This window comes from Xiphophorus maculatus, chromosome 20, assembly GCF_002775205.1.
Source record: "Xiphophorus maculatus strain JP 163 A chromosome 20, X_maculatus-5.0-male, whole genome shotgun sequence".
Classification (NCBI taxonomy): Eukaryota; Metazoa; Chordata; class Actinopteri; order Cyprinodontiformes; family Poeciliidae; genus Xiphophorus; species Xiphophorus maculatus.
Genome location: NC_036462.1, coordinates 26,307,266 through 26,317,045, shown reverse-complemented (window position 1 = coordinate 26,317,045; position 9,780 = coordinate 26,307,266). Strand labels below are relative to the sequence as shown.

General features: G+C 41.4%; 1 long non-coding RNA gene across 2 annotated transcripts; it reads right to left on the bottom strand.

Moving 5' to 3' along the window:
• Nucleotides 1-1,183: 1,183 nt before the first annotated feature.
• LOC102223632 lies at nucleotides 1,184-9,019 on the bottom strand. Of its 2 annotated transcripts, XR_002754580.1 has the most exons (7): nucleotides 8,646-9,019; nucleotides 7,890-7,960; nucleotides 7,635-7,737; nucleotides 5,838-5,981; nucleotides 5,349-5,425; nucleotides 4,934-4,999; nucleotides 1,184-1,760 (listed from the first exon to the last, which is right to left on the bottom strand). It is a non-coding gene; the product is annotated as an uncharacterized LOC102223632 (long non-coding RNA). The 2 variants fall into 2 exon arrangements; XR_312718.2 differs by lacking the exon at nucleotides 5,349-5,425 and having other exon boundaries at nucleotides 8,646-9,015.
• Between the last annotated feature and the right edge of the window lie 761 nt (nucleotides 9,020-9,780).

Here is a 9,780-nt window from a genome sequence, read left to right as displayed (position 1 = left end):
TTCATCTGAGTTTTAAGACTCTGCTGTTAACTCTCTTTTCTGTCTCCGCCTTAAATACTCTGAGGGAACTTTAGAAATTATTAAAAGACGATCCTTAAAATACAAACTCAACTTCAGCCTCAGCATTTGTTTACTGATCTGTTCCCCGAAAACCCTCCTTGTCGGAGGCTTTACAGTCTTAATTTGGGTGTCTGCAGTGATGAAATGCTTGACCGTGGCGGCCACGCCTTGCATCACTGGACAAACTGAGATGCACAAGGCGACATGTTTATTAGCAGCGGTGTACACAGTCACCCAGAACCACATGAGACATCACACGAGATGGCTGTGCCGTGCGAGTTCATTTTCAACAGAGGATTACGTCCAGGCTCGTCTAAATTTAGTCCTTGCTCTAAGCCTGGTGGCTAATTTTAATAAATTCCTCCAAAGGTCATTTAGTTCCATTCTGAAGCGTCATGAGCCGAGTTGTAGACGGTTTATCAAGCTAGCTGCTCCGGGCAGGAAGCTAACCCTATCATTAGCATCATAAGGCTCACACTGGAATTGCTGGTTTTTAGTTATTTATTTTCTGTTCTTTTGTTTGCTTTCGGGCTTGTTTATTCCTTTTCTTTTTTTTCCTTTGGAGAGCGAACGAGAATGAAGCTTTTGGATAAAATATTTGCCTTAATTTGGGCAGTGGGATAGAGCAGTGGTCCCCAACCACCGGTCCGCGGACCGGTACCAGTCCGCGGACCAATTGGTACCGGGCCGCGCAAGAAATAATGAACTACTTCTGGATCTTTTATTTTGAAAATCCTCAACCGGAAAATCCTAATCCTAAACTCGATACTTACGACGTGCGCAAACTTGAGCCGTGGCCTTCACAAGTTCGAGTCCCGGCCACGAGAGCCTAAAACAAATCCTGTAACAAAAGCTAAGCTGTGATTAGCTTTTAACTTAGCATAAGCTGAGCTATAGTGATGGGCAATATGGACTTAAAGTTTTGTCGCATTATTTTGTGGTACTATTGTGATAACAAGTTAAGAAGAACTATTTGCTACTTTTTTGGCTGTGACTGCATGGCACAAACCATCCTGCCACAAACACAAATGCCTCACTTGAAAAACAAGTTGTTTGTAAAGCTTCTTTAGGACACCAGTCACATGAAGAAGGGATTTGTATTTAACACCACACACTAACCACATTTAGTCACATTTTGAAATTTATTGGTATGTATTGCTACTCTCATAAAACAAATGATAGTAAAAGTAACAGCGCGGATAATACGGACATCTTTTGGGGGTTTTAAACATTATTCATTGGAATTTATTGTGACAATAAATCAAAATTCTTCTAAGGAATTTACCACGATAAATGATAAACGATGTAATAAATGCTTGCACAGTTCCTTAGACTCAAAAGCCAGCATGCTGTCTCTCTGCTTCACCACAAAGGAGTCTACAGATGGAGCAGCCAAAATGATTAAAATTTTCAGTCACATCAGTGAAAGTCTACACACTCATCCAGTTCTTATCCTAGATATCTCCTTATCGTCCTCTCTGGGACCCTGCTGCTTCCTGCTGAGGTGTTAACGTTGATTAGCGGCTCTCAGGATGACCTGCCGCCTCCTGCAGCTTTTTCCACTCGACCTCAGGAGCGTCCTCCGGCTTTCCTCTTCCTTCCTCCTTCAGAGAGATTAGCTGGTTCTCAGTTGCAGCGGTTGTCAGCAGACGGTTTAGGTTTTATTTTGTTTGGGGACATAGCAGAAGGTCCAAAGATTTCTGAAAATAAGGAAATAAAAATAAGAGTTGAAGGGGGATTTAAACAAAACTTTTAGCACCAAGTGTGCTAGAAGGGAAGGGAATTTGAGCTTTTTTGGTTTTCAGGTCTGCTTGAAATTAAAAATACATGAATGTAATGGTAATAACTTAGAAGGAGATTTACTGAGGCCATTGGGAAGTTTGTTCCTCTAAAATTGGAGGATTCATTATATAAAACTTTGTTGTACGAATTTTCAGATGTTGATGCATCTGAACTGACATTTTATAGACCGATAGTACATCTTGCCACTTTTGTGACTATTACTATAATTTTTTTTCTTCAAAAAGTTCAAAAAAATTCAGAAGAAATTCTTTTGGGTGTTCAAGAAGAGCCCAGGAACCACCAAGGCTAAAGCTGACCACGAACTGGCCAGAAAATTTAACATCAGCTGAAGAAGGACCAGAAAAACAGAAAATCAACCTTCTGGAGAATAATTTTATGGTCAGAGGCATCAAAGATTCAACCATCTTGATACAATGACAAGAAGGGGTCAATGTGCGACTTTCAAACCAACAGACCCTCTTCAAATTGTCAAGCATTGTGGCGATGGCATCATGCTGTTGGCCCTTTAGTTTACGGTGGATAATTGGTGGAATAACGGAGAGAAATTACCTCCAAATTCTTCAACTCCACCTAAAATCAAAGGCTTTCCGATGGAAACTTGAACCCAATGATCGTTCCAACAGGATGAAGATCAGAACTCGTCTCAAACAGATTACAGGAGGCAAACGTAACGCTTTTAGAGTGATCCTGAACTCAACTCAAATTAAAAGCACACGGGTTGTCCAAAGTGCAACCCGGAGGCCATTTATTTTTCTATTTTTGCAGCCCAAAAACATGAAGAATCGACCTGCAAAAATGTGAAAGTTACATGCCTGTCTGTTAATTTGGCAACAGCGCAACATCTTTATGTTTCAGATCAACAATGGTTTACAGATTCTTTCTCTACAAAAATTTGGCAACTTTATATGTTTCATTTACACCTTGCATACTTAATTCATTGCATTGTTGACCAGATTACATTGTCGCAGGGGATGTAGTTTTTAGTTTTCCACTCTAAAAATAGATTTTTGTAGCCTGCGAGTGACCATTCTGACCCTCGCAGCAAAAGTTTGAACTGATAACAAAAAAAAAAAATCCCCTATTAGATGCCTTCCATGCCAATGACGAGTTTGTGGAACCGTCTGACCGGGGTTGTAACTAAAACCAGGTGTGTCTGTGAGAACGGTTTCGTAATCTCTAATGAGGCCGTTAAGGTAACTTCATGTTCGGTTTAAGAAACTGGGAGCAAGAGGGTGAGAAATTTTTATCCGGGGACTTCCCCGTTTATTTATTGCCTTCTCCTTGGTGCCCGATTTTTGGCTCCTGCTCCGCTGCGACCCGCTCCGTCATATCTAATCCTACACATGAAGTCACACACCCTTAGCTGGTTTTATGTGAAGACAAACAGGGTTGCCAGGTTGAGTTGGTCCCAGCTGGAAGGGCTCTCACAGTTCCTAAATAGGAACCCAAAGCAGATTGGTCAAGAACCTCCCATTGAGGCCTGGAGAGAGTGTGTGTGCGTGGTGGGGGTGCGTGGAGGTGTGTGGGGATGTGGCGGGGGGAGCTGATTGCATTTCTAACATGGCTCTGTACCGCGCGCCCCTCAAAGGTGAGAGTTTGTGGTTATTTAGGAACCAAAGCCCTCTGTTGGACGGGCGGCTTTAATCCTCCGTCACTCAACACTCATCCCATCAATGTGGCCGCTCAGAAATACAGACGCTGTGGACAAAAGGGGCCATCGGGGCATCCAGGGAGGGGTTAGTATTTTTAGGGAGGGCCCCGAGCAGCTGCTGCTTGACACATGTCACCACCTGGCCCTGAGGACACCGTCCGCATTGTCTAAATTAGAAAAGCAGAGAAAGAGAATGGACAGAGACCTGAGAGCGTAACGTGTGTGAATGGGACCGGGAGGGTCCAGAGGGGGGTCTTATTAACAGTGGGGCCACACACACGCCGGGTAACCATACAAGGGCAAGCACACGCCTCACACACGCCGATGACATTGCCCTTGCATACCGGTCATTCTTCAGCAGAAGACTGAATGCAAAGGTGTAGAGTATCACGGAGGGCTCGTGGCGTTTCGCGGTGTTATTAAACCTGTTCAGAGAAACAACTGCGAAATGGGGCAGGGGGAGTCCCGCCTCGGAGCCAGGGGGTCAAGGACTTTCCTCTGCATGGGAACGTCAGCGATCAAGAGATTTTAAATCAAAGGGAGGGAAAACATACATGTCTATCATCTCTGTAAGTTGGTTTTTAAGCCTTATTTTGCATTGTGGAGCTCCTCAAGGTCTCTGTCAAGTGACCCTGAAGATCTTTGTAAAACTTTGAGGAAATAATTCTGACAACAAAACAAAACGGACCAAAAAATAAGATAAGATTCAGTTGTTTAGCCTCTAAATTAAATGTGAGAATGCTATTTACTCTAGGCACAACACTCAGATTTAGTTCTTTGTTGTTTGTTTGATGGGGAGAATTAAACTAAAACTTTTTTGCAAATAAATTACATTTTAGTGATTCAAACCGTATTTTCTCTGCAGAGATTGTTGAAAATTGGCACCGCAAAACTAAATATGTCAGAATACAAATATTACCATTTATTATAGTTAATATGCCTTACTGATTATTTATTTACTAAACTCAGATATTGTCTAAGCAAATTTTGCTGCTTATTTAAATTGTAGATGCATCAGTTATCTGCAAATGAGATCCTAGAAAATCACATTTTTACCCTTTTCATTAAATTCATTAAAATTGAGTACAATTTAAAAATGTATTATTATTATCATTATTATTAATAGAGACATATACGTTGATGAATGAATTGTGGTAATGTTATAATTCCCAAATTTTTCCTTGGATAAAAAAATATCTGCATCGGTCAAAACTGGAATTGGCTTCTCAGACCTCAAAGAAAATGGAAATCAGTCTCATCCAGAAATGGTCTGATCTCTGTCAACATATCAGGCTTTATGATTGCATTTGTTTCATGTTTACCATTGTCGTAGATTAAGCTGTTGCTTGTTGGGAATGTCAAATGTATGAATTTGAGCAGCATGCAGCTCAGGCTGCTGAGCTTCACACACCGTCTCACCTTGGCTGTGTGCAGCCGGCTGTCATCGGCACCCGGAGAGGACGACTGCCGAGTCCGATTGTTTTTCTGCAAGAAGAAAGAAAAATCATTGCAAATGAACAAAAATGAAACACGGTGAGTAAAATATCTTCTTCATGCAAGAAAAAAAAAAGACTTTACAAACTGTAACAAGATCATTTCATGCACCATGTTATCCTTGTTTTTGTCGGCCACCAACTGGGATCCTCGACGTTTCGGAGCGGAGCCAGCACAGACTTAAAGTGATGTTCATGAGATCATTGCCCTAAACATCACTGCAAGTCTTAACTGCCTCCGGTCCATCCGACCGCTGCTCACGATTCCCCCGTTAACCCAAAAACACTGACAAGATTTAAAGTTCATCTAAAAACTGAAGCACAACACACATCAGGCTCACATTGTCAAAAAAAAAGAAAAGAAAATGAACTCCTCCTTCACAGATCTTCTCCCATCTGCCGGGCTTTGGGACAGACGCTGCGAGAGAGTGAGAGGAACTGATTATTTTGACTTCCTTTGATTCCTCCAGAAATTTCTGGTTCCTGTAAAAGCAAAAATAATTGGAATCGGATCAATTTTTAAAAGTTTACTGAAGCCTTGAGGAAGAAAATGGACCTACATTTTTGTTTCCTTAAAAATGATTGAGTAAAAAAAATAATCAAAATTCACAAATTTCATTTTGATTTTGACCATAGATACTTTTCTGTTCTGTTTTCTGAAGCTGATCTGAGCTGCTGGAGCCAAACGCAGTGCAGCCTGTGCTTATAAACTTATTTGAACCAGAAAAAGTAGATTAAAAAAAGATCACAATTTACCATGTACAAAAGGAGTTTTAACATATTTATATTGCTACTTATTAGCCAGGTAATTCAGATATAAATAAACTCACGGTGAAGATCCCGCTTTAGCCGTCTAAACGTCTCCTTCGAGGTTTCAGCCTGACTTCCTGTTTTGTGCAGAGACCGCGGCCGTCACTCACGTGGATGCTGCTGCTTTCACGAAGGACTTCAACAAGCCAGTCTGCCACATCCTCCTTGAAAAGAAAGAAAAGAAAATGGAGGTAAGAATAGATGTGCTTTTATTTGTTTTTTATCTAGAGTTTAGTCCATGCTGGATAAAATGTAAAAACTCAAATATCGAAAACATTCGATGGTCTTAAGTGGGTTTGCTTGGGGAATACCCCGGCTTGATATCTCTGATTGTTGTCCAGATGAGAAAACTCTTTTTATGTTATGGGGGGAAAAAAATGTCTACATCTTTATGGGAAGGTTACAGAGTGCTGAGACAAAGTGATTTTTCCTGCTGGGTTGAAAGACACCCAACATGGCCACCTTTCAGGGACAGGAAAAAATTTATTTCCTTTTTTATACATATTGTGAATGGCAAATGTCTTGCTGCTCTATTAATCTGGTCCTCATAAGCTTCTTCACTTGATTCAAATTAAAAATGTTAACACTTTAACAATAACTGCATCGTATTATTTCTATTTTATTCCGCCATCTTCCAATAATTACCAACTGAGTCGGTTTAAATTGCTTCTCTAATTTAGTTACTGAGCTTTGCTATAAAATGAAGACGAGAATCAGAATCGGAATTATTTTTAATCAGAAGAAATTCTGACTCAAAACAAAAAAGGAAGGCCATGAGAGAACAAATTAAAAGACAAAATAAATAAAATGAGGTGTTTTAAAAATGAACGATGAAAGAAAACTGCAAAAAACAAAAACATAAAAGCAGAAAGAGGGATGATAATAAAAGGATTATTATTTCTGAAGGATAGAATGACATTCAAATATTTAAAAAACTGCTGAAACACATGATGGAGTGGACCGAGCTGGCCGGCCTCATCCTTCTTTTGACAGCTTCCTTTGCTCTCTTTGATTAGCGTGTAAAGGTTTGATACAACCGGCTACCTGAAAACCTAATATCAGACCGCCAGAAATACAATGGGGGTCTCAATATAGTGAAAATTAGCCAGAAGGTCAGAATGAAACTTATTTTAAAGGAAAAGATGCAAAGACAAACATTCATTGGATCACGGCTCCACTGATATATTTATGTTGATACAGTCTGGTTCTACCAACCACCGTGTTGTTTTTAATCAAGTCATTATTAATATAAATATCTCATCCTAGAAATAACATGTATTGTTCTAATCTACATTTTCTGTGCATCCCGTTCGGTTGGCTGATGGTGGGTCTGGTTGACACACAGCGTCAGAGCAGATCCTCCCAAAAAACTTGGAAAAACGAGAAAATCCTGTTAAACGTCTGACTTTATAAGGTCAGCTGTTTAACACATATTTTTTTTTCACTTTCTAAATCAAACAGAAATGGAAAAAGCTGCCGTAGTTGTGGTTTCCACATGTACGTGTGTGTGTGTGTGTGTACCAGGTTTTTATATCCTTATGGAAACCCGTTTCTGTCTACAATGTGGGGTTATGGGACCATTGCTCCTTCTGGGGACATTTTCTTGATCCCCAAGAGGGAAATTGTTGTTTTTGGGTTAGTGGTTATGTATGTGATTGATATTGTTAGGATTAGGATTATGTTGGGGGTTAGGCTATAGAAATTAATGGAAGTCAATGAGAAGTTTCCACAAGTGATGAAAACACGACTGTGTGTGTATGTGTGCTGTGTGTGTTTCCATGCATGCGCCTGATACTTAAGTGTGCGTTTGTACTCACTGAAGAGAAAACCCTGACAGAAATCGACTGTAAGGGTTGGAGCGCTGTCTCAGTTTGTGTGGATTCGCCATGACAACGGGGGAGATCAGAGATCAGAGGAGGCCTGAGGAGGAACATGGCATGAGATTAAGAATATTAAGATCCTACCTGACCCGTAACCCTGTCCTGAGTCCAGTTCACACCTGACCTCTTATTATTTGATTTAATCCTGCTTCTGAAGGAAACATGGAGGCAGAACGGCGAGTTTTCACTCACATGGAGCGTCTTGAGCTGCTCCGCGTTTATATTCCTCTGCTGCAAAGCGAATGAAGGGATCACACAGGAAGCTGAGGAGAGACAGAGTAACAGACCAGGATGAAGGCTCACACAATCAGTTCCTCTGGATCCAGACTTGTGTTTAACCTAAAAGCACAGCAGAGTGTCGTTACATTTTCCACTGTCATTAGAAAATATATTTAATGTTTTAAGTGGTTTACTTCTAATTTAATGTCACAATTCAATAAATAAGTCAGCACCAAGGCAGTTCAACGTGCTTTACGACATAAAATCATCATGAAATGAAATAAAATTGCTGCAAATATATCATAAAAATAAGTAAATCTATGTAAATAAAATATGAGATATATTTAAATAATATTATAAGTGCGCACAATTAAAATATTTTGCCTTAAAACAAGCAGAAGTTTGTTTTCTTTTGGCTTAAATCGTAATTTTGTCCTACTTCTCTTTAATCTCTTCGCATGTTATCACCTTTCAAGTTTGCATTTGAACATTTCTAACTCGCAGACAAATCTCTAAAAGCTCATGTCAGACCCAAACTCGCTCATTTTTCCACACACATGCCGTGTAAATCAAACAAGGCCTTGCCTGTACGGGGCCCTTCCGTGGGAGGCGCGCCACCAGCAGCTCCCCTTCAGTCGTGCGTAAAAGCGGCGCAGTTTCCCCCCCCCCCTCGCCTTCACCGCCGCCCCACACACACATCCACCCACTCAACCCCTCAAACTTCTTCACCTCACAGCGCGACATTAGACCAGCTGGAGACGAATTGTGGAAATCCTTTCGGTGGGAAAACAAATCTTTGCGCTCGGGCCTTGGGTTTCTGGAACGCGTTGCTTGCTTGGCCTTTTTTTATTATTATTATTATTATTATTATTATTTTTAGAGTTCATCTCTATTATCACCAAATGAGACTGTGCTATAAAAATACATACATATATATGGACTAAGATTAAAAGAGAAATCTAAAAAGGCTGAGTATTCTGCTGAAGTTTCTTTCAAAGTGCAACCACTCTGCGCGCAAAAAAAAAAAAAAAAAAAAAAAAAAAAATGCCCAAAGCGTCCACACAGCGCCAAAGACGCAGCGCGCTGACCTCAGCAGTGAAACCTCCCTCAGATGTGTCCCGCTTTATAGCCCGCTCCTCAAGGTCACGATCATTGGACATCTGTCCCTCATTAGCATATGCCACCTCCTCCGCAGCCCATTGGTGCGGAGCCTCCGTCTCAATTGACACAAAAGGAAAGCTACGTTTTTGTCATAGCGCTAAACCCAAGCCGGCTATTTTTGTATCCCAGATATTTCATGCACTGTACACACTGAGAGGAGGGAGTGGGGTGTGTGTGTGTGTGTGTGTGTGTGTGTGTGTGTGTGTGTGTGTGTGTGTGTGTGTGTGTGTGTGTGTGTGTGTGTGTGTGTGTGTGACTGTTGGAGGGAGGGGGGTGGGGGGGCTGGGAGCATCTCAGCAGAGGAGGATTTATCTTTTTATTTTCTTCTTCTTCTTCACTCTGACAGAGCATCATTCTCATTTTTAGACAATGATTTGCGTCCAGAGCCGGAGACTTAGAGGAGGTCGGTTCGGGCTCAGCTCGCCCTGAAACCCAAACATGAGCTCACCGGGGCTCCTTTGACTTTGATGCTGAGGAGCCGCTGTCCTCTGAACCGCGCTGCGGCAGGTCGGTGATGTCAGGAGCTGCCAGGGATGTGCACTATTGTGCGGCCGCAACCTTAGGAGAGATTATTTCAGGAGCTGCGTGGCATTAAACGCGCTACTATAAATACACGGGTTTTTATTAATAGAGAGAAACATGGCGCATGAAGCGCTGGCTCCGGAATCACTACGAGGTGAAGCCAACACCACAAAAACACCCA